Consider the following 26,681-nt stretch of genomic DNA (forward strand, 5'->3'; position numbering starts at 1 on the left):
TTAAATTATATGCCAATCGAGTCAAATCATACCCTCATTTTCAAACCACCAAACTAGGTATTTGTAATTCAAGCAATTAACCAATGAATTAAGACTAATATAGCTATTGATGTAATGCATTCTGTTAAATATCACCAAAGTTCAAAGGAGGAAAACTGATCCTACTTTATATATTTTAAACATGTTGGCCAGGTGCATACCTGTAATCCCAGCACTTCTGGAGACCAATGCTAGAGGATTGCTTGAGGGTAGGAGTTCAAGATCAGCCTGGGCAAAATAGTAAGACCTGCATTTCTACATAAATAAAATTTCATTGGCCTGGTCTGGGGATACATGCCCATGATCCCAGGTACTCAGGAGACTGAGGCAGGAGTGTTGCTTGAGACCAGGAGATCAAGGCTACAGTGAGCAATACTAGCATCACTGTATTGCTACCTGGGCAACAGAGTAAGATTCCATCTCTAAATAAAAAATAAATATTAAATAAAATAAAGATGTTTATAAAAGTTAAAATTAATAAGGAATGAGGACACAAAATTCCAGTTAGATAGAAGGAATAAGTTGAAAAGTTCTACTATACAAAATGGTGACTACAGTTAATAATGTAGTGTATTCCTGCAAATCATAAAGACAGCAAATTTTAAATCTCACCCAAAACAGTATGTGAGTCAATGCACATGGCAATTAGCTTGATAGCCAAAACATCATGTTGTGCAGAGTAAATACATACATTTTTGTCAATCAAAATTAATTCAAAACTAAGAAAAAATATTCTTTATATTTAGTAACATATTCTTAATGTAAGTTCTTAATCTCTTTGTTGTGTATAAACCCCTTTAAAATTCTATTACAGCAAAGAATTTTCTTCCCAAATAAATGTATATATTATGTGAAATGTTGCAAATAATTTTATGCATTCAAAGAGTTTCTGAAAACTAATAAACTTTTGGTGGGGAAACTATATTTAAGAAAGACACACTAGAGAAAGTATCTTTAAAACTTGTATGAGAATTATGTCACCTAACACTCTGATTTCCTATTTATTTTAAACGTTTCTAGCAGTAAGAAATTAAACAAACAGGAAAGTTAAAATGATTAGAGGGAGAAAAAGTTATCATTTTTCAGGCATCATGATTAGATACTCAGTCCTGAAAGAATCTTAGATTCTGAAAATAAGTTATTAAAAATGACTCCAGTTAACACCTAGATGCAAGAAAAATATGCACAAATTAATGACTTTCTTACATCCTAGCAATAACCGGTAGAAGGTGGAATAGGAAGGAAGTAATATTCCATTCACAACATCAATGAAAAATGTGAAATGTTCTTAAGTATCTTACAAGAATTGTGTAGGAACTAAATCAAGAAAACTAAAAGTTTACTGAGAGACATAAAAGCAGATTTTAATAACTAGAATACCATATTATACTATGCTATGGTAAAGGAAGACAAAATAGTATAAACATAACAATTCTACAAAGTTTAATTAAAACTTAGTAGAATTTCTATTAAAATTCTGATGACATTTTACTGGAATGCAAAAACTTGTTTCTTCAATTAATTTGGAATTTTCAATAAACTGGAAAAACTCTAAGCAAATTAAAAATGAACGATCAATGATTTCAGACAAACTTCTTTAGATAATATTTTCTTTTTACAGCTATAGCAATTAAAACTGAATGAGCAGAGTGGTACTGACAAAGTAATTCACAGAGCAATCAGTGGAGATGCAGACTTAGCCCTAAAATAAAACCTAGTTCAACAGACCAAGTGTGTTCTTTGAGACTTCAGTAGAAAGGCTTTTATTATTCTTCAGAAGAGGGTTGGATTGTGATAAAAGCTCTAAATCCAAGTGATTCTGGAAAATTCTAGATAAACACAAGTGTTTTACATTGTCAAATATAGAAATACATAGTATAAACCTCTAAGAGAGGAATACTGCTAGCAATTTTTACCAAACAAAAACATTGTTCATAATAAATCTTCCAAGATTGGGAGTATTGGGAATCCAGTTGTTCATTTGTTCATTTGAAATTACATATTACTTCTGCAGCACCTGAGTGCAAACTCAAGTATCCTAGTTATATAAATACACTACTACTCAGTTTTTGCCAAAAACTGTCCATATGCTAAATAAAGGATGATAGTTCAATCATTTTGGAGCCAGTCAGGATTTTGGAAATACTGGTAAATTATTTGGCTAGGAAAGGCTGGAATATAGTTATTTCTCAGATTTCAAAGGAATCTGCTGACAAAGAAATTCCTAAGGATGATGAATGATGGAAGAAATGCCGGAAAATTTTTTCATTTTGAATTCATAAAATATGGAATTTCAGAGTATTTATACAAACCATAAATATCATTTTAAAAGAAACTAAAGAATAAAATGATAATAAATATGAAAACAAAAGGTTAATGTTCAGAATCAAAATATCTAACTTTAATAATAGTGAGAATAAATTCCATTATTATTATGTGACTTAATGTACAAAATCCCAATGGATAGCCATATTATAAACCAAACTAAAAAATAATTTAGGGGCAATTTAGAGACTGCACAAACTATAATCACTGTTGCTCTTGTTATTAAAACATTACCATTTTAATCACTACAGGCTACAGAAACAGATAACTTCTGGATTTTTCTTCATAAGTTTCTACCTTTAACCAGGAATTTTTTGCCAACATCATTATCTTTATCATCATCAGCCTCGATATCATCATCATCAATCATCATTATTTCTACATATTGACTTTCAAAACAAAACAGATAATTCCTTAGCAGTTTATATATTTGTCTTATACTTTTTTATTAACGTTGAGTAATATTTAGAGGTAATTTCCACAGCAGATGTATGGAAGGTATTTTTGTTTGGTTTGGTTTTGGTTTTGGTTTTAAAATAAAAGCATAGATTTTGCATGTAAGATGAGAAATTTTCTTTATTTCAATATTGCCCACGGGTATAATGCAGTTTAGTCTTCCTGTGCTGGTAATTTTACAGAGATCATCTGGTAGAAGAACAAAAATCTATAAAAGAGATGATGTGATGTATTCAGTGTTTATACCTTAGCTTATTTGGGTTTACTCTTATGGTGTCTAGGAAAAGCTGATGAGCTTTCACTGTGGCAATAGGATTAGACAAAAATTGAATAGTAATGTTATGACATACCTAGGATACTTGAATTTGATCTCAGGTGCTGCAGAAGTAATATGTAATTTCAAATGAGCAAATGAACAATTGGATTCCAAATTAAGTGAATAGACATCAAAATATTTAGATCATCGATTTATTGGTAGACTCACTCAAAGGGAACAAGAGAGAATGACCTGGCTACCACTAAGTTACTGCAATGTTTTCAATAAACTAAACAGACTGCCCTCAGTGATTCACTTCTGATTTATATTGATCATCTAGTTTCTATTATTGTTATGGGATTTGATCTCATTATTAATTGATAAAAGCCTCATTCAATCCTTTACATTTTTGCAGACTTTTCCTCAGCTTGATTACACAAAGAGATAAATCAGTACATTTAAAATGTTATTTCTCTAGTGGTAAAAGAATATTTGGTAAGATTAGCGTTGTCTAGGCAGATCTGTGCCTTGACTAACATGGAGGAAGTATACTCCCTAATCATAACGAGTTTAGGTGGTTTTGGCATCCCCTATATCAGGAGTAAATGGTCAATTGTTTCAAAGACATATGTGTAGTTTTGTGTCATGGAGAAATCTACCTCCAAAGCCCATGATGCACAATACTCTGTGTTTTATGTATGACGCATTCTTAAGAAATATATGCTAAGTGAATGAAATTGCATTCTTTACCTTTTGAAGTTACATAGATTTCTGTTGCAATGTTTGTTTGTGTTATATTGTTTGTTTTTCTGTGGAAAACAATTTTACAATAAAATTTATTTCCATTAAAACTCTCACTGGTAGATGAGAGAGTTTAGCAACTTTGCCTAATGTATCAGGCACAGTGAAGGCAGTCTTAAATCAAAACCCTCTTAATTCCCACCACTTTCATTTCTTATTTTCAGACTCTACTTGCAAAGTAAAAGACTCATAGTTCGTTTTTAAATACTCATTTATCTGTCTTCTTGTGTAACAGCTTACCTCTTGTGTTGTTAATTGCATAGATTTAATTTAATAGGTGTAAGAGTTAAATCCAAATAAATAACTTTTTTCTTGAGCATATTTTGGTGCCAAGAACTCTGATAATCATTGGTAGTAGAAAAATAAATAAAACATTACCTCTTTTTTCAAAACTATCTGTTTTCCCTGGAGAATAAAACCTTTCCACAATGTGATACAATTATAATGCTATTAACAGTAATGGTAAAAGTAAATACAACTCACATTCTTTAGTGTTTCCGTAATACCATTTTTGTACATTATCTGCATGCATAACTCATTTTATCCTCACGAGTTCTTATAAAGCAGGTATTCTTATTTCCCTCATGTCATGTGTAAGATACCTGAGTCACCAAGTGGTTAAATAAAATATTGGCAAAGTATATCCAACCCCAGACTAGGCAACAGAGCAAGACCCTATCTGGATAAGAAATAAAAACCAAACCAAAACAAAACAAAAACACAATTACCCAGGTCTGCTTGTGTGTGCCTGTAGTCTCAGCTACTCAGGACACTGAGGAAGGAGAATGGCTTGAGCCCAGGAGTTCAAGGTTGCAGTGAGCTATAATCACACCACTGGACCCCAGCCTGGGCGAGAGAGCAAGGTCCTCTCTTGAAAAAAAAAATAAATAAATAAAGCAAAAACAAAAGAACATACAACTAGTAAGTGGCAGAGATAGTAATCTAATTAGAGTACCATAGTTCCAGGACCCTCCTTTGAAATTACACTATACTACATCTCAATTGAAATATACACTGCTGTATAAAATTTATTGAGGAAAGTTTAAGGTTAAGGAGAAATCATCTCAAGAATATTTTATAGAAAAAGTGAAATTTAAGATGGGCCTTAAAGCATGACATCAACCAATAAATATATAGCTTCACAGACATAAGCTCCATGAGGACAGGAACCTTGTCTGATTTGTGCATTCCTATATCTCCAGGGCCTAAAAGAGAAGCTGGCTCACTGCAGAATGGCACTGGGCACACAAGGCATATGCCACTAGATTTAGTATTATAATCCATGAACAAAATTATTAGTTGTTGTATGTGTAAAGGAAAATGGTCACTGCAAGGATACTATGCTAAATTATATTAACATTATATTGTCTTCATTGAGTATAATTTGAAAACAATAATTCTTTCAAACTTACACACTCCCCCTAGTTTTTATTTCCTGAAAATTCATTTTGTAAAACAGATAAAATTATGGAGGTAATATGTCAAACAAAGGAAAGTTTGAAATGTAATGTATATCATCAACATTTTAATAATAATTACGGCAAGTTTATCCATTATTGAGAAAAGCACATCTGGGAGAGCAATGGAACTTTCATAAATACAGAAATGGGTCCTAGATAAATGAAGCAGGACCATAATCAAGCTCAAGTGGCATAATGGCAATAAAAATATATATTTTTTATTAAACCATAGTCACCCTGACAAAAGAAAATAGACAGACCAGAGTAACCCAGGAAGTTGAGCAGGAGGCTTATTGTTGGGAATTGGTGATGTCATGTTTGCTAGCACCACAGTATCATGGGCCAAATGGTACTATAAGAAATGGCACACTGACAGCTAGCCTCCTTCTATACCCTTCTTCCCAATGAGGATTCATAGTGGTTTTGAGCTCTAAAGTTTCAGAGAACTAAGAATACCGAACAAGTAAATGACATTTGGAAGGTTTATCTTAAAGTTCTCCTTGGCAAGAGTTGCCAGACTGGGGAGCCGCCTTTTCTTTCCTCTCTGGGAAGGGCTCTTTCGCTTCACAGAAGTCAGTCTTCATAAATGTGCTCAGTTGCTGATTTGTGTAAAAAAAAATTAGAGTCAGTGCTTCAATGAGTCCATAATGATTAATGAAAATAAAACTAGGAATACATGAAACATGAGATGACTTTTATATTCAAAGTCATTAATAGTCATATAGGGAATTCTGAAATGGCCCATTAAAATAGATTATCATAACAAGGCAAATTAATGGTTTCTTCAGAGTTTAGAAAATAAACTTGATTAGTTATATGAGAAATTCATTACCAAAAATCATTTTTCATATCTGCATAATAAATTGCAGGCTATGTATAGCTAATTTAGATCCATTTTTGTGATGACATATTTGACCTGCCTTTGTTTATAGAATAAATGCAGCTGCCAAATGTGTTTATATAATAACTAATTAATGTTTGTTTGATGGTCCATCAACTTGTGATCTATGAACTCTGTTGTTTAGAAAGAAAAAAAAAAAAAAATCCATCAAATTTCATGTAATGCCCTGAAATAACCAACATTCTTCTGGGGAAATATTTTAAAATAATTTTTAGCAAGAAATATTTTACTATATTGCACAATAATATGCAAATTAAATGCATAGACTCAGAAGTGCTGTATTTTGCCAAGTAAATTGATGACCAACAGAATCCTTACTCATCTCTTCTAGTTGAAAAGTAGCCCACATTAAGTTTGAAACATCACATTAAAAATAATATATTTTGATGCAAATAACTTAGGGGGTGAGTGAAGTTAATGGGTAAAACTTTGCTTTTCATAATAACAAATGTAATGTATATATTGGATGTATGCATGTTGACATTATTCCTATTCAAAATGAGAATATAAAAGCTGGATGTAAAATTTCCTATCTAAATCATGGCTGGAGAGAGCAGGCATTTGTCTTCTTTCCCTTATAAAATTCCATTGTTATTTAGTAAAAAGCACAAAAAGGAATGAACTCATAAAACAAAACAGAAACTATATGATGTGGTTATCAGCAGATGAGAACTCTCAATACATTTCTGGGAAGAAGAATATGTAAAGTAAGTTGATGGATAAAAATGAGAGGAATAAGCCACTGCCCAGGATATATACAACTGAGAAAGACATTTTGTGCTCTGCCCCAGTACAGGAAATGGGCTAGGCAAGTGGGGCGGAAAGAAGGAAGACTGATTAGATGTTGAACTCTGGAAGGGCAACACAGTTCAATCATTCTATACTCCTTTCTGAATATGCGAGCAGAGCAGCCAGTTTTTAATATCCTATTGAAAAAAATAAAGGGGCTCTCCTTGAAGAAATGCGGTGAAACGTTTGCTTCCTAGTATGGGAGTTAGCACCTTTGAGTTAAGTGCTCTTCACTCTGGCATTACTGCATAAGGGGAGAGGAAAACCACAATAATGGGAGAAACATCAACTGCATCCTTTATTTTTGCCACGAACACTCAATCGAGTAACACCATGAGAGAGAAAATTAAAGAAAAACTAAGGGAAAATGTTAACTCCATAATAGAAGTAGAAACATAATTAAGAATATAGAACAAATTCTTGAAAATAGAAGTTACAAAGAAAAAAAAGCAACATCTAACTAGAATTAAAATGTAATAAGGAATTAAAAGACAATGTTTCTTAGTTATTTCTTCAGAGTAAGAGAGAAAAATCACAAAGGAAAATAACCTGGGATTCAGGAAAGAATGAATTAAGGACAGAAGTCTGGTGAAGTGAGATTTTTAGAGTGAAAGCTGTGCTGTGGCCTTAGAATGAAAACAGATCTCAGTAGAGTATATACCAGCTAGGAAAGGCTAGGAAGCATTTTCTCTGAGAAATCGACCGGAGAAGCAAATGAGATTTCAGATAGGGTGGATGTATTGTGATATGAGGAAGATTTTATTTTGCCATTTGAAAAGAAGGCAATTAAAAGTCCCAGGAAAGGCCGGGCGCGGCGGATCAAGCCTGTAATCCCAGCACTTTGGGAGGCCGAGACGGGCGGATCACGAGGTCAGGAGATCGAGACCATCCTGGCTAACACGGTGAAACACCGTCTCTACTAAAAAATACAAAAATCTAGCCGGGCGTGGTGGCGGGCGCCTGTAGTCCCAGCTACTCGGAGGCTGAGGCAGGAGAATGGCGTGAACCCGGGAGGCGGAGCTTGCAGTGAGCTGAGATCCGGCCACTGCACTCCAGCCCAGGCGACAGAGCGAGACTCCGTCTCAAAAAAAAAAAAAAGTCCCAGGAAATAAAAGATATGCAAGAGCATCATCATCTATATGTAAAATACACATTCAATAGATTTCAATTTAAAGTAAATGGTGGAGAGTAAGCCAACATTTTATTTTGCTTTGACACTAGAAATATTTTCTTTAAGTGGCAAAAGATTTGTGAAGTTGGGTCTAAAGAGAGAAAAAGTAATCCGAACATACTAAATTAGCTAGAAGACTTACATCACAGAAAGGAATGTAACTAGCATCAAGTAAAGGCACAGACAACCAATGTTGCAAAGACAAATGGTGGAAGGATAATTCGTAGAATAATGCAGGTGTTCTAAACTTTTCATCTTAAATTGAGGAAACTTTAGAGAAAATGTCTAAAGTAAGGGAGGTGGAACAGAGGTTTAAGCTCACTATTTTAGTGAAATCTAAGAGGCACATACAAATAAACAATGTACTGTGCAGTCATATCCGTTAGCACTGAATAAAATTCCATTGTCTGGATGTACCAGTTTATCCTTTTACCAACTGAAGGAAATCGTGGTTGCTTTCAAGTTTTCATAATTATGAAGCTTCTATAAATATCTGTGTGCAAGTTTTTGTGTGGACATAAGTTTTCAACTCATTTGGGTAAATACTTAGAAACAGAATCGCTGGATCTTATGATAAGCTAATGTTTAGTTTTGTAAGAAACGGCCCACTGTCTTCCAAAGTGGCCAAACCATGATCCATTTCCACCAGCAATAGTGAGTCTTCCTGTTACTCCATATCTTCACCAGAACTTGATGACGTCAGTGTTTTGAACTTCGGTCATTCTAATGAATGTGTAGTGATGTCTCATTGTTTTAATTTGAAACTTTCTAATGACATATGATGTTGAACTTTTTTTTGTTGTTATTTAGTTTTTATTTCATAATCATAAACTTAACAATGCAATCCAGCTAGGCATGGGAGAGAACAAGGAAAACATGGAACCCAAAGGGAACTGCAGGGAGAGCACAAAGATTCTAGGATACTGCGAGCAAATGGGGTGGAGGGGTGCTCTCCTGAGCTACAGAAGGAATGGTCTGGTGGTTAAGATAAAACACAAGTCAAACTTATTCGAGTTGTCCACAGTCAGCAATGGTGATCTTCTTGCTGGTCTTGCCATTCCTGGACCCAAAGCGCTCCATGGCCTCCACAATATTCATGCCTTCTTTCACTTTGCCAAAGACCACATGCTTGCCATCCAACCACTCAGTCTTGGCAGTGCAGATGAAAAACTGGGAACCATTTGTGTTGGGTCCAGCATTTGCCATGGACAAGATGCCAGGACCTGTATGCTTTGGGATGAAGTTCTCATCTTCAAATTTCTCCCCATAGATGGACTTGCCACCAGTGCCATTATGGCGTGTGAAGTCACCACCCTGACACATAAACCCTGGAATAATTCTGTGAAAGCAGGAACCCTTATAACCAAATCCTTTCTCTCCAGTGCTCAGAGCACGAAAATTTTCTGCTGTCTTTGGAACCTTGTCTGCAAACAGCTCGAAGGAGACGCTGCCCAAGGGCTCGCCCTCGACGGCAATGTCGAAGAACACGGTAGGGTTGACCATGGCTAGTAGTACAAGAATTTCCTCGGCGGCAGCATCTGCAAAGCCGATGTTGAACATTTTTATTTGATTATCTTTAGATCATCTGCCTGCTTTTTAATCAGGTTGTTTTAAGACTTTTTTGCATGTTTGAAATAACAGTGCTTTATCTGATGTGTGTTTTGCAAATATTGTAAACTGTTCCATGGCTGGGCTTTTCATTCCCTTGACAGTGTCCTTCACAGAGCAGGTGTTTTTAATTTTAATGAAGCTTAACTTATCAATTATTTCTTACATGGATCATACCTTTGGTATTATATCTAAAAAATCGCCAACAAACTGAAGTTTATATAGATTTTTCTCTTGTTACCTTTTAGAAGCTTTTATAGTTTTGCATTTTATATTTAGTTCTATAATACATTTTCCATTAATTTCCAAGAAAGGTGTAAGGTCTTGTCTAGATTTACATTTTTTTACATGTAGATGTCCAGTTGTTCCAGGACTATTTGTTGGAAAACTTTCTTTGCTCCATTATATTGCCTTTGCTCTTAAGTCAAAGATCTGTTTGTTGTCTATATTTGTGTGGGTCTAATATGTGGCTTTTTATAAGCTGGTATAACATGCATAATGTAGTAATTTTCAGTATAGTGATATCCTTTTGGAGGTGTCTTCAACTTAGTAACTGGGACTGACCGAAGGGAGAAAAAAAACACAAAGATAAATTTAGAAAACAGAATTGTTAAAACTTTTAAAATATCATTTATTAAAAGAAAATTCACCTGTCAGAATTGCACCCGTGTTATATTACATTAAAAATTGAGATATATATCATCACACCATTCTCTGTTATGAGAAATTATACTCTGGATTAAATTGTAGTTAGAGCTCTGGTTTCAGATCATTTTCAATGTGTGAATTATGTGTTTTTAAAAGTATATAGAAAGCCCCTTTCTACTCCATGTTCTTCCAATTGACACTGACACAAAATGCTATTTCCCTTCCATTAATTTTAATTTTTCATCTGTTTTAAAGCAAAAGCAGAGAGACGTAGATGAGAAAGGTGGGACTGTTTATTCTTTATCCAATTTCTGGGATGTAAAAGGAGTGAAATTCAAGTTTCACACACAATTCTAAGGAAACTTTTCTAGTTACTTTGCTTTGTTTTTTTTTCCTTGAGTTTAGTTAGTGTGATATCCTGTGAGAACATACTTCACACTGCATTCAAGATAAAACACCTATGTCCACTTTGGGAGGCTGAGGCAGGCAGATCACGAGGTCAAGAGACTGAGACCATCCTGGCCAACATGGTGAAAACCCATCTCTACTAAAAATACAAAAATTAACTGGGCGTGGTGCCGCATACCTGTAATCCCAGCTACTAGGGAGGCTGAGGTAGGTGAATCGCTTGAACCCAGGAGACAGAGGTTGCAGTGAGCCAAGATTGTGCCATTGCACTCCAGCCTGGGCAACAAGAGCCAAACTCCGCCTCAAAAAAAAAAAAAAAAAAAAAGAAAAAAAGAAAAAGAACAACAACTAGAACAAAAAATACCTGTGTCTACATATGACCAAGTGAATCAAGAGGTCAGAACCTCATGATGAACATGATTATGTTAGTTGATTCAGTCCCATTAATGTAGAAAAAGTATTTTATATTTCCTGGTGGTCTAGTAAATATTCTATTATAGGAGCACGATTTATATTCTAGAAACTAAGTTGATATGCACAAATATGCATCATAAAAATTAAGTGATAAAGAATAAGAATAGATTATGACAGATACTTCTCTAATTTAAAAAAAAACGAATAAAATACCCAAAGGGATCAGTAGTTTCATTGTCAATGGCAGTCAAGATACATTGTACTTCATCCTGTGATGACTTCTTCCTCTCCGTTCAACTATCATTACTTAGTTGTTATGTATGCTTTACATGTCCTTTATCCTATTAACATTTTATTGCCCAGTTGAATGTTTTCTTAACAATAGACAGTCCTTTATTGTTCTTATGCTAATGGTGAATAATACCAGCTCCTGAAGGACTGCTTCCAGTGTTACTTATAAGTCTGATTGCAGCATGATGAACATGAGGCTCGATTGAGTGCTTTGTCTTTTCCATGTTTGGCAAAGTGAACACAATTTCTTTCTCTTTGTTAGGTGACATTATTTTTCTCAAGAGCTATGTCATCTACATATCCACAGAGCTCAGCACAATGCCCGCCCTAAGTGTACAGCAGGGGGATTGGAATGTACAAGTAGCTGATGTGTCTGTGCACCAACTTCACCTCCTAATATAACTTGAAAGCTTCACACAATTCTAGTAATTATGACAGATCATAAAACATGACAGACATCTGGTAAGTTACAATAAATAAGAAATACATTCATGCTGTTTTTTAAGTGCAAAAATTAGGCCAGGTACAGTGGTATGTGCCTGTAATCTCAGCACTTTGGGAGACCAATGTGAGTGGTTCACTTGAGCTCGGGAGTTCAAGATCAGCCTGCAACATGGTGAAACCCTGTCTCTACAAAAAATATAAAAACCAGCTAGACATGATGGCGCACGCCTGTACTCAGGAAGTTAGGGTGGGAGGATTGGTTGAGCCCAGCGAGTCAAGGCTGCAGCAAGCCAGGGTCATGCCACTACATTCCAGCCTGGGCGACAGAGCAAGACCCTGTCTCAAAAAAAAAAAAAAAAAAAAAAATTAAAAAATTAAAAAGCCTCATTAAATTAAAAAATGATAAATTATCAGTCTATCCATGGAAATATATATCAGTGCTATATCAGATTATTTTATCTTCTGACTCCCCTGCTAAGAACAATTCTAGTCACACCCTACTTGTGTGTGACCAAAGCACCCCACCAGAGAGCCCCCAAATGGGGAAAATAAAAGACTGGCCACAATGACGTGTAACTGTGATTCATTCTCCATATGATAAAGTGAAAAAGAGAGAGCAGGCTTCACAAAGCACAGACTGTTGGATGTCTTAGTATCTCTAAGAACCCTAAGGATGTTCTTCAAGGCATAATTTATTCACTGATGTTACTATTCTGTGCTTCCCTCTCCTCCATGTCCTGATATCTATGTCTGCATGCCATCAGGTTCTCGGCACACATTTGTAAATCTCTTTGACTCATTTTTCCCTATATAAAGTAGATCTATTATCCATTCAATAAGTAGATATCAGATATCTACTCCGTATCAGGCACTGTGCTAATAGATACCAGAAATCTACTATATATCAGGCACTATGCTAAGATTATGCTGCTTTAATGATAGAAACTGCAAGAAACCAATTTAACCATGTGTTAGGTATCCTCTACATTCCAATGGGATCAAAGTACTGGATGTCATGAAATGGGATGTTTTTCTCAATTCGAATATTAGTCAATGTTTAAGATTACCTACCTGTTAATTCTGATATTCTACAATGTGAAACATATTCATGAAATTAAGAAAATTGTTACCTTCCCTATGGTTATCATGCAATATTTATACCCCACAATTTCTTCTCAGAATAAAAACTATTGAGAAAGTAAAGTTGTGTAAACAAAAAAGTAAAAATCTAAGGCTCCCCTACCACCTGAATGGACTTCCTCCTCAACCAGGACTCTTAAAATTTAACCTAAGAGACTGTTTCTGGCCATGAAGGGAAGTCGGGATCAGACATGCCTCATTATACCTCTACCTCTCCGGCATTAACATCAGCACAGACTTTAAGTGTAATAAGAAACGTTTTATAACCTGTTCTCTCTGAAGCCTACTACCTGAAGGCTTTCTCTGCAAGTAATAACTTGATCTCCACAATCCTTTATCTTACCCCAGAGATTACCTCTTTATTAATCCCAGGTCTTTAGACAAACTCAACCAATTGTCAACCAGAAAATGTTTAAATTTACCTATAGCCTGAAAGCCCCCACTTCAAGTTGTCCTGCCTTTCTGGACCAAATCACTGTATTTCTTAAATGTATTTGATTGATGTCTCCCTAAAATGTATAAAACCAAGCTGCATCCCGGTCACCTTGGGCACATGTTCTCATGTTCTCAGGACCTCCTGAGGGCTATATCATGGGCCATGGTCACTCATATTTGGCTCAGAATAAATCTTTTCAAATATTTCACTGAGTTTGATTCTTTTCATCGACAGTTGCTTAGTATGTTATATAGAAGCTATTTCAATTGTTTGCGGTCAATAAACTCCAAAATGAGTATTATTTTATGACTTCTGGTTTCTGAATTTACCTGATATTTTTATGAGGAGAAGAAACAAATATATTTTTCCTGAGGGCTTCCTTAGTGTGTGTGTGTGTGTGTGTGTGTGTGTGTGTGTGTGTGTGTAGAGAGGGAGAAGGGGAAAGAAAAGAAAGGAGAGGAGAGGGGGTGCAGGGTAGAGTGAAGGCTTAGAAGCTGCGATTTTATTATCACTTATTTCTTTTATGGTTATTTATTTAAAGTGGGTTTTAACTATGGCTATTCTACTCAAAGTCTTGGAAAATTTCAGCAACATAACATCCTGAATCATTTACTTTGGGAGAAAAATTAATTATTTGATGTGAATTGGACTTAGAGTTAGCTAGGCTAGGACAGTTGCCAGACCACTCAAATTGAAGTCATTCTTTATATTGGTCACATGGATATTTTAAGAAGTGAAGCTGGGGGTGGGAAAGAAAAGAGTAGGGGGTACCTTTCTATGAGAGAGATGGCATAAAACTGCCATTTTTGCTCTAGCATTTTGCATCGGATACTTCTGCAAAACTTTCATATTCTTTCAAGTTTCTTTTGTCAAAATGTCAACTAACAAATGTTTCCTCTGCTTATTTGTAGTGTGAGATTTTAGCTAAATTTTTATTTTATATGCTGTAAGACACCACAAGCAGAGCTCTTCAGTAAATGAAGCAACACGATCCAAATGTAACTTGATTTTATAATTCAGCCTCTGACTGCTTGCCATTTGCCTGAGTATCCTGTAACAATGACTGAAAAAAAGTGTTTCTCAATTTTTCAGCATTTGTGTGGGAAGCCTGGCTTTAAATCCAGTCAAAATGATGTATTTGAAATTCCTTTGGGGTTTCGGGTACACTTCAGGAGACAGGTTGTTATCTCCCAGGGCAACAGAAGCTGGGGTATGATGAGAAGCCCATGTAATACTGATGAGGAGAAATTCCCTGTGACTTCTGATACTATGAAGAATGGTTTCAAGCTGAACTCACATTGTAAGTCACAAAGGTAGACAGTGAATTGCAGGCATTACATGGCAAAGGGAAGCTTCTCTTTTGAGCAACACCGTTCCACAGGAAGAAGCATTAGAGATTTATTTTTTATTGGAGGCTGATGATTCTCAGAGGACTTCCATGTAAGCCAGGATGTATTTTGCATATATGGAAACATGAGCTTTACCATATTGACAGTGTCTTGAAGAGTTCCATGCAGCATAAACTTCAAACTTCTCACAATTCTAGATTTCTATTCAAGCAATCAAAGTATCCAAAGGATATTAAAACCTGAACTTATTGATTTATAGGCAAATTGCTGTTCAATGGATTTCTAGACAACCATTAAATACCAGCAATTACCCTAACCATCACATTCCCGAATTCACGGTTCCCATTGGTTTGGTCAGTTAACAAACTGCATCCATGTTTACAGTTGTTATGAGATTTGTGTTCAGAAGTCTGGATCCTAAGATATTCTTGAGCCTGCTTTAAAGAACTTTAACTATGGAGAGAAACACCTGTTCTTAATAATTGTCTATTTTCTCTTTGCAACTATATTCTTGACATGTTTCTTTTAATTCCATTTAACTTTTAATTTTCCCAGCTTTATTGATGCATACATGACAAATAAAAGTTGTATATATTTTAATTGTTCACGTGGTTTGAATATTAGTGCCCTCCAAATCTCATGTTGAAATGTAATCTCCAGTGTTGGAGGTGGGACCTGGTGGGAGGTGTTTGAATCATGGTGGTGGATGTCTCATGAATGCCTTGGCACCATCCCCTTGGTGAAGAGTGAGTTCTTGCTCTGAGTTCATGCAAGATCTGGTTATTTAAAAGCATGCGGAACCTCTCCCATCTCTCTTGCCTCCACTCTCCATGTGACATGCTGCTCATACTTCACTTTCTGCCACCAATAAAAGCTCCCTGAGGCCTAACCAGAAGCACAGCAGATGCTGGCATGACGCTTCCTGTACGACCTGCAGGACCACAAACCAATTAAACCTTTTTTCTTTATAAATTATCCAGCCCCAGGTTTTGATAGCAATACAAAAACTAACATAGATGTACAATGTGACGTTTTGATATACATATTGTGTCTAGCTAATTACCATACCCACTGCCTCACATAGTAACAATTTTTTTTGGTAGGAAACTTATTTTTTGAGAACTTCTATTCAATTCCTTCTATACAAAAATTTTACAACATTTTAGTGTTTCAATCTGTAAATTCTAAGGCTTGTATTTCAAATAAATATTCTAAACTATTTCTAGAACCTTTATGTTTTTTATTCCTACAGGTATAAATGTTCACATAAAAATTATAGGGCTATCTATACAGTCTATTTGACATTTAAAACAATTATGGGAAATTGCAAGAAAGAGTATTTTCATGTCAGCATTTGGTAAATAAAAATATCTGTAGAAAAATATAGCTATATTTTATAAAAATTAGGTTTAGTTACGCTATTACAAGTTTAAACCTGTGATACATTGTGGATAAATTTGAAAACAGCACATACACAATCCATGAATTTTAACAATGTCGATATCTCGGAAGATATATGTTGTTACATATGTGTTTCTCAGTAATGGAACACTTCCAACTTTTATAATTGCCTAAGTAAAGGAAACTAAATATATTTAGTGTGATTTCACAATATAGCCTTCCACTCAAATAATTAGTAAAATTATATACTAAAATTGTAATAGGATTTCGTGGTAATTATTATGAACCACAAAATTAAATGGATTATTTCCATGAAAACCTAGAGAATCATCTGTCTTGAATACAGATGTTTTCTACCTTTTCATGGAAATAATCCATCTAATTTTGCACATTCCTTGTTAGGTGGAGATTAGCAATGTATAAATATTAAGGTTCTTTCTGAGGGCCAAGATCCTTTGTATTTCTACTTCACATTTACACAAATATTCTATGAAAGCATAACATTTTTAACTATGAGTTTGTGAAGAAAAAGGGTCCTTTGGGTTTCTGCTGTGACTTTTTCCTATCTACTAAAAACAACTATTATTATTATTATTATTATTATTATTATTATTATTATTATTATTTTGAGATGGCATCTCACTCTGTCACCCAGGCGGGAGTGCAGTGGCTCGATCTCGGCTTGCTGCAACCTCTGCCTTTGGGCCCATGCCATTCTCCTGCCTCAGCCTCCCAAGTAGCTGGGACTACAGGTGCCCGCCACTACACCTGGTTAATTTTTTGTATTTTTAGTAGAGAGGGGTTTCACCATGTTAGCCAGAATGGTCTCGATCTCCTGACCTTGTTATCTGTCCACCTCAGCCTCCCAAAGTGCTGGGATTACAGGTGTGAGCCACCGTGCCCAGTCAATAATTTTTTTTATATATATTGAGTCATGATGTTTTTTATTTGTATAGTCTAACATAGCTCAGTTACGTGTCTTGTTGCTCTGCTTAAGATTTATTTGGCAAACTTGCTCAGGGTTTTTAGGATTCCATTCAAGTATGACCATCTCTCTGTAACATTTCCTGACACCTTTGCATTCACTAAGCATCGTCAGTCATTTTTCTTTGCTTTGTGCATTCTCTGTATTTTTAGCAATTTTCTATTTTAGCCATAAATCACTATTGCCCACGATTCTTTACAAATTTCTCTTCCCCTTATAAACTATCACCTATTCAAGGATAATAACTGACTCTTTTTCGTGTGTGTCCAGTGACTAGTATACTGTCTGGTACCTAATAGGTGTCTAATATATTTTCAAAAGTGAATAAATTAACGTATGAAAAGGTACCCAGAGATGACCCCTGTAAGTTTTCTTTTTTTTAATCAGATTCTTTAAATTCAATGAGATTAGCATTTGAAAATATTTCTTTTATTAAAAAATTAATAAAATAATGTAATAGTATGCTATTTGAATAATATAAAATTTATATTAAATTTCAACAAGAAAAGCCTGTCTGTAACTAATATGTTTAAATTAATTATTTGGTCTTTAAATATCAATCATATTTACAAACTGATATCTAATCCATCTAAACAAAATCCACTTTAAATTCAAAATAACCTAGAAGAAAAGCAAGTGAAATAACCAACCGTAAGTTATATGGACGATAACTGTTATCAGGGAGGTACCTGTGTCTGCTTCCATTCACTATCGCATTTTAGGCATTCTTCTCTACGTGACAGTTCACTTCTCAGTGACTAGGAATAAACCTTATTTTAGCCTACTTTTTTCCATTTGTTTTTGTAAAAGAAGAAACACAAATTATTCTTGAAAATCCAATGTGAAACATTTTGATGTTTACCATCAGCAATATTATGAAATGTGTCACATATCATTCTACATCTTTTTGGTAGTTATTTATGTACCTTTCATTTTGACACTTAAAAGCAGCCATCTTTTTTTCTGTGTATGAACCCCATCTATTACATCAGTTTCTATTCTGTATCAAAACTATTCCAATCATATCATTCATTGGACAAACAGATTCTCAATATTTTAGGACTTTGAGTAATGGCACAGATAGTTCCTTAGTGCACTTTCAGAATCACTTCAGTCAGTTTTCAGTCAACAAAGCAGGAATGTTTAGAAATGTCTTCCTCCTGATCAAGCCAGCTTTTTCATTTCCAACTGGTCTCCTACCTGTCCCTCAGCCCTGGATCCATCTTGCATGGCCCATTGTGCGTCAGTCAGCAAGATTCATGTCATGCTGTGGCCCCTGGTATGCACAAATCCTGTTTTACTTTGGATCCTCACAATGTTTTAGAGAGAAGCATTTACAGAGCAAATGCAGCACTCCTTTATGCCACACAAGTGAGGAGAAAGCAGAGAAAGTTTGGGACAAGAGACAAAGATGTCAGTCTTATAACTTACTTACTGCTCTCTCCCCATCATAAAGACTTTTAGTGTTTGAATGGCAGGGAAGTCCTAGATTCAAATTGCCTTCACTTCAATATTGAGAACAGTATTGAGAACAATATGTAGTGAATAAATAGCTACATACACAGATGTAGTATTAGGGCTTCTTTTATCATTTTGTACACAGCATAATTTAAGTAATCACAGAAAATATTTCCTCTCACAGTAGTAATTTCTAGCTTAGTAATCTTATGGGGAAAAAATAAATAAATATTATAATGAGAAAAGCAATTACAAAAATACAAACTAGATTTTCAAATGATTTACTATTGGTCTTAAAATTGTCCTTGTGAATTTGCATTTTCCAAAGGCTGCATGTCACCTAACTGGACTATTAATAATCAAATATTAAAGATCAATGATTGCAAGAGAATTATCCTACCTATCTGATGAAATTAAAACCCCTTTTACAATGTAGTTCAAGATTTTTAGTAAAAGCATATGAACATGTTGAGAGCGGAGGCAATGTTTGTTTTTTGTTTTTGTTTTTGTTTTTTTTTTTACTTGTTTTTGAGACAGAGTCTTGTTCTGTCTCACAGGCTGGAGTGCAGTGGTGCAATCTAGGTTCACTGCAAGCTCCATCTCCCAGGTACACGCCGTTCTCCTTCCTCAGCCTCCTGAGTAGCTGGGACTACAGGCCAGGCACCCACCACCACGCCTGGTTAATTTTGTGTGTGTGTGTGTTTAATAGAGATAGGGTTTCACCATGTTAGCCAGGATGGTCTCGATCTCCTGACTTCGTGATCTCCCTGCTTTGGCTTCCCTTCATGCTTTTTTATATCCTTTATGTCTTCTCATGGCAAGTGGTTATATCTGGTGATCAAACTATATTTGTTAAATAACATTTCATGCAGTAAATATAGAGCAAGTTGAAAATAATATATTAAAACAGCAGTTTCTACAAGGTACAACCTAGATACAATAAGGGATACAGTACTTTGTAAGTAAATTTCGGGTTTTTTTGGAAACTCGTCCAGAAGGATTATTCAAAAATGTCTCCACTAGCTTCCCACTTATTACTTCCTGGGAAAAAATTTACATTTTAAAAGAATCTTTCAAGTAAGAGGACATGAAATGTTCTTACACACTCCCTATAAAGCATCAACATATAAAAGAAAAACTATAAATCCTCTATACTTTGGTAAAGCGGTATGTTATTTCACCTCTCACTTTAATTGGCTTTTTCTCACATCTCTACCCATTTCAGAGTAACTTCTTCAACTTTCTTGTCATTGTCCTTCCATTTGATAAGCAGAACATAACAATAGATGACTTGTACAAATCTGTGACCAACTCAAGGAACCTATTAGAGCTGAGAAAGCAGCAAGTGACAGCAGGTCAGTAACTCATTTAAATGTGAACTTCAGTGCAAGGGTGCAAATCACTTGAATTCCAACTACATTTATAGCTTTTTGGAATATTTCTAGAAGGCAAAAATGTAGGATATCCAAACATTTAATTCCTTTAAGTATTTGTCTTTTAGCACCACACTATGAGAATCCTTTAGCCAGAAAAAAAAAATGCATACACAATATTTTCAGTGGGTTGTTTAATATAAAAATTTAGTTTCTTGGATTTTAGAAAATTTTTCTAAAACTTAGTAAAAATTCAGGTAAGTAAACAGCAATTTTTTTTACAAAAAATATAAAGTATAAGCTCTAAAACATAAAATGAAGGAGACAACACAGATACTTCTAAAATCACTTCATATTTTTAAAGACATTCTGGGAAAATTAATAGGTATTGTGTGTGTCTTTATATAAAAACATCCTACATGCCATAATTTTACAAAAAAAATACTGAGCTAAGTTACATAGAACAGAGGACACACCCCCATTGAAGAATATGCATGTGTAGAAGCTATGTGTATGTCTTATTGAACACTATTAAGTCTCAGCCTGGCGTGGTGGCAGGGAGCCTATAGTGCCAGTGACTCTAGGGACTGAGCTGGGGGAATCACTTAAGCTCAGGATTTTAAGGTTGCAATGAGCTACGATTGTTCCACTGCTCTCCAGCCTAGGTGACAGAGATCCCATCTCTAGGAAATTAAAAAACTAAAAATTAAATATTACGTTTATTTTGTTTTGTTTTGTTTTGTTTTTCATGCTATCACTTTTTAAAGTCTGGGAGACCTTATTTTTAATTAAGGTATGATTGACACCAAAAGCACATATTTAATATATATGTATGTTAAATATGTATTATATTGATGCATTTGAAGATAATTATGGAATCTCTTAAAAAAAAACCTATTCCACGTTTTGTTATGTTGCCCTTGATAATTAATTCGTTTTTCTCTCTTACCGTGATTTGAAAAAAACATTTTCCTTCTCTTTTTTGTTTTAAATATATACCTTAATTATGAATTATATACAGGCAAATAACTTATGACATATGTCTTATTATATAGAGATAAAACAACCCAAACTCCCATATGCTCAAATTCCAGTTTAAGAAATAGCATGTTGCTGTTCAAACCATCCTTATAAACTTTATATAATTAATAAAGGAAAAAGGGAGGAAGAGAAATGAAAACCCAGCTGGCAACACTGTCAGCATTAATGAGGTCAGCTCACTCTCTGACCTGCTTCCTCCGAGTTCTTTGGTGCCGATTGTCTCAGAATCACATAGATGCCATAAGATTATAGTTCACATTAACTGTTCCATAGATAACAACTTGACATTATGAAACATTAAGTTTATCTTTTGAGATATCCTTTTTTATTTTTTAATTTTAATTTTATCATAAAGACAAGCTCTATGGCCGGGCGCGGTGGCTCAAGCCTGTAATCCCAGCACTTTGGGAGGCCGAGACGGGCGGATCACGAGGTCAGGAGATCGAGACCATCCTGGCTAACACGGTGAAACCCCGTCTCTACTAAAAATACAAAAACTAGCCGGGCGAGGTGGCGGGCGCCTGTAGTCCCAGCTACTCCGGAGGCTGAGGCAGGAGAATGGCATAAACCCGGAAGGCAGAGCTTGCAGTGAGCTGAGATCCGGCCACTGCACTCCAGTCCCGGCGACAGAGCGAGACTCCGCCTCAAAAAAAAAAAAAAAAAGACAAGCTCTCATTATGTTGCCAGGCTAATCTCGAACTCCTGGACTCAAGGAATCCTCCAGCCTTGGCTTCCCAAAGTGCTGGGATTATAGGCGTGAGCCACCATGTCCAGCACCTTTGAGATAGTCTTTCAAGGCCTCCACACCAGTGAAACTACTGAACCAGCTGATCTGAGGGACCCCACTGATGCCAGCTGGTCTGAAGAATCTCATAAAATGGTGACTCACCAAATAATGTAGTTTCCACATCTGATAATTTTATCCCCGTTACCCCAGTTAATCAACATCCTCAGTTTTCCAGCCCCTCACCCTTCATGATCCCCATACAAACTCTAGTCCAGAATTCCTCAGAAAGATGGATTTGAGAATCTCTTCCCATTTTTTTTGCTTGGTGCGCTGCAATCATGAAACCCTTTCTCTGCTGCACATCCTGCTGTCCCAGTATAATCCATCTGTTACTGAGCATCAGGCATAGGAACCTGTTGGTCCTGGAACACCGTGGGTTATTTCAAATTAAGCCATCCTATAGCACTTAAGAAAATGAATGTAGAATATCAGAGTTTATGTAAACTACCAATTTATAAAATAAATAGTATAGAACAAATTGAATAAATAGTATAGAACATATATTAGATTACTGAGGAATACAAGAAGTATGAAGAGGATCATAGATCAACTAGAATGACTAAGAATAGTAAAAGAAATATTGGAAGAATTAGAGATTATGTTTAAAGGAAACTGAAGATTATGAGAAGGGAAGTTCAAAGGTTCCATATGGCACAGAGAGGTAAGAGCAGTTAAAGATTTGTGTGTGTGTGTGTGTGTGTGTGTGTGTGTGTGTGTAGAGAGAGACAGAGAGAGAAATGAAGATAGCCACACATTTGTTACTCCTTCCATTAAAAAGGGAGGGTTTTGTTTTCCTGTTTTGTGAAATTCCACAAGGCTGTGATTTGTTTTCAGCAATATAACACAACAGAATAAATGATCTTGTAGCCTCTGACCTTGGGCTTTAAACGACCTGAATCTTTTGCTTTCCCCTCTGATACAAAGCTCTGTCTTAGAAGAAATAAACAATTTAAGATGCCTGACTACTCTTAGAAGAAAATGTTGTGAGGGAGATCAAGCTAGCCACATGAAGACAGAGAGAAAGAGAAAGAGAAAGAGAAAGAGAAAGAAAATGTTAAAGAGGAGGTGTGTAAGAATATCGAGGTGCTGGGCATGTGAACTAAGCCTTCTGGAATTTTCCACTCCAGTCTAGGCAACAGCTAAAAGTAGCCAGGGTGACAGAGTGCGTAATCCCAGCTGATAGCGTGTGAAAGAGAAGAACCATCCAAAAGAGCCAGATCCACATTTCTAACCCAAAGAATCTGAGGTAAATTAAAAGATTATTTTCAAAGCCACTATGTGTTGTGCTAATTTGTTACACAGCAATAGATTATGAAATAAAATTGGCACTTAGAAGCGGGACATTGTTGTAAAAGAAGTCTTAAACGTGTAGCATTAGATTTAGATCTGTGTGATGGTCAGAGGCTGAGGTTGATGAGAACATTTATGTTGGGGGCTGGAAAGTCAGTAAGGAGATTACTACTAGAGACTGCATAAATAAGGTCTCAATTTAGTTGCGACAGAACGCATAGCAGAACTACCACTCACAGCTACAGGAAAGATAGAAAATACAATTTTTAAAAATGTGGAACAGGAAATAATATTTCCAGGCACAACAAGGAAAGTGTTCATGGATGACATTTAGCTAGATATGCAGTACAGCTTGTTGTTACCATCCAGTCAAGCCCAGCCAGAAGATGAATGAAATCCAGCAAAGGGTATCAACCAGTGCATTGTGGGAAAGAACTGCCCAGCCATGCCTTGCCTATGTTCCTGATTCTCAGTATTGAGAACACATAAAATAGCTATTTTAAGCCACAAAATTACTTTGCTATGTTGTGATAGATAACTGAAACAGGAGAACTTTTGCTAGAAAATATGACTTTGACATTATTGGAGTGATGAGGATAAAAGCAAAATTATAACTACAGATTAATAAATAAGAGATTTAAAAGTAGAAAAGCAATGATTGTTTCTTCTCTAAATTAGCTACCTTAATTTCCATTACTCAACTCACGATAACCTAATAGTAATTTTTTCTCACAATGGTGTAGTTGTATAATGTTTCTAATTTAATTTAATAATCCCTATTATTAAATTATAAAACATTGGAGTAGAGAGGAGGTCAAAAGTTATAAATTAAATAATATTATTTTAAAGACCATAGAATCGAAAAAATATTGGATTAGAGAGGAAATCAAAGGCTATAAATTAAATAATATTGTATTTTAAAGACCATAGAAACAATGATTTTTTAACTTGTCTCCTCTAAAATTTAAATAAAAATGAACTATTTACTAATATTTGCCTTCTGATTTTACCTATTTTAAGGAGTTTAGGGTTCACTAAAGGCAATAAATTAAGTATTGCCCGTTTACCAGTATTCTGAATTAACAGCTATGAACATTTTAATATTTGCTTACAAATTTTTCAATATATGCATTGTAACTACCACCCTCAATCCAATAAAATATATGTCAGTTTCCCACACCTATGTCACTTGTGACAAATTTTATAGTGATCAAGGTATAGATTCTGCCGTGGTACCATTTAAAAATCCTTAAATTAATAGATATATAATAGATATATATATATATAAATAGATAGATATAGAAGTAGATAATAGATATACAAATAGGTGTATATATATATATATATATACACACAAAAAAGTTCACAATTTTTACATTACTTTTGTGTTTAATTTACATAAAATTATATTCTATGTACAATCATGTTACTTTTTGACACTAATATATGTGTGGAAATATATTTATTTACTACTTTGGTAAATACAGATATGTCAGTACTCTAACTTTCATATTTTATTTCATAACATCCCTTTTTATTCATCACTTCGTCTACTTCAGGGTAATTCTATTATTTCTAGTTTTTCTCTGTTACAAACCATAGCACAGTACATATTTTAGTCAAAGTGTCTCTGTAAATCTATGAGAAAGTTTAATATGCAAACCTCTAAAGCATCACTCTAAGATTTGGAGAATGCACCTTGTAAACTATACTACCCCAGCTGGACAAGTTCCCTTCCAGGCAATGGTGTATCCGAGTAGCATCTCCCTCCACCATACACACACTGGCATTAACTTTGGCTTTTTAAAAATTTCCTGATTGCGTAGCTGACAAATAATATCTGACTTTGTAAAAATTTGTTTATTCCTGACTATTAGTGAGTTTGAATATCTTCTACTAGTTGATATTTCAACTTGTATGCTAATTGCTTTCCTTTGCAATTCTACTTAATCATAGTAGAAATATTGTATTTATTCTTGTTACATTGTCTGTGTAATATATGAATTTCAAATATGTTTCCATGATCTGTAACTATATTTTAACCTTGCTGTACTATAGATTGTCTTGCCAAATTTTAAATTTGATTTATGGTTAATGTTTTTACCATCTTGTGTAAGAAATTGTTCCTACCCAGAGGTCACAAGTATATTTTCCATATTTTCTTATAATAGCATTAAATTTTTATTAACATCTTTGTACTTAATTCTATAAACTATTAGAAATTTATTTTGTCTTTATTATCCCATATGCATAACAACTTGTCTCTAAACCATTTATATTTTAATAGTCTCTCTATTAGTGTTGCCACTTCTGAAATACACCATGCTCCCATAAAATGCTATGATTTCTTCCTGAGTTCTATTCATATCCTTTGATATATTTGTCTATTAGTATCTAATAGCTTTTTAAATAATATTGGTGGATATTCAGCATGGCAGATTCCATCTACATTTCATACTTTTAAAGATTTTTTTTAGTTATTACTGCAATGGTAGAGTTTCAAATACATTTTAGAATCAGTTTGTACTCAGTTGCTTTTAATTCGTAGATTATTTGTGGAAGAGTTCTGTGATGATATTGTCCTTATCTTGGACCTAATAGTTGGTAAAGTGACTATGTTTGATCTCTATCTCTCTCTTTTATACTGTTTATGATTTTGCATTTAATTATTTTTTCATCCTGATTTAAGATAAGTCTTGTACATTAGTATGTTCAAAACCTTAATCTTTTACTAATCTTTTACTATTTAATACCATTTAATTATTTAATAACTCTCAAGCTCCACACTTTCCTCCGTTTTTAACGTTGTCTTAGTCCATTTTCTATTTCTTATAACAGAATATCCAAAACTGGGTAATTTATTAATAAAAAGAAAAGAAATTTATTGCTTACAATTATGGAGGCTGAGAAGTCCAAGGTCAGGGGGCTTTATCTGGTGAGGGCCTTCTTGCTAGTGAGGACTCTATGCAGAGTCCTGAGGCAGTGCAGGGTGTGACATGTGAGGAGGCAGACCATGCTCACTCAGGTTTCTCTTCCTTCTCTTATAAAGCCAGCATTCCCACTGCCATGATAACACATTAATCCATTAATTCATTAATCCATGAATCACCTCTTACAGGCCCCACCTTTCAATACTACCACATTAGGGATTCATTTGCAACATGAGTTTTAGAGGGGACAAACACTCCAACTATAACAACCACCACCACACAATTCCTATAGTCACTCACCAATACCGCTAAAATAGTCTTGTAGTTAGTGTCTCCCTGACCTCATATGGTCGCCTCTGTTTTTTTTTTCCCAACATCAACTAGAGTGATCTTGTAAGGCCTGTTTAACTTTTACCTATTTAGATCTCTGTCAATATGTACTTCCTCAGGGAAGCTTTGCCTGTTATTCTTGAGTTGTTT

General features: G+C 34.9%; 1 pseudogene across 1 annotated transcript; it reads right to left on the reverse strand.

Moving 5' to 3' along the window:
• Nucleotides 1-8,997: 8,997 nt before the first annotated feature.
• Nucleotides 8,998-9,740, reverse strand: LOC111537781 (annotated as a pseudogene). Its single transcript, XR_002730114.2, has one exon. The product of XR_002730114.2 is annotated as a peptidyl-prolyl cis-trans isomerase A pseudogene (transcript).
• Nucleotides 9,741-26,681: the final 16,941 nt, after the last annotated feature.

This window comes from Piliocolobus tephrosceles, chromosome 9 (assembly GCF_002776525.5).
Source record: "Piliocolobus tephrosceles isolate RC106 chromosome 9, ASM277652v3, whole genome shotgun sequence".
Taxonomy (NCBI): domain Eukaryota; kingdom Metazoa; phylum Chordata; class Mammalia; order Primates; family Cercopithecidae; genus Piliocolobus; species Piliocolobus tephrosceles.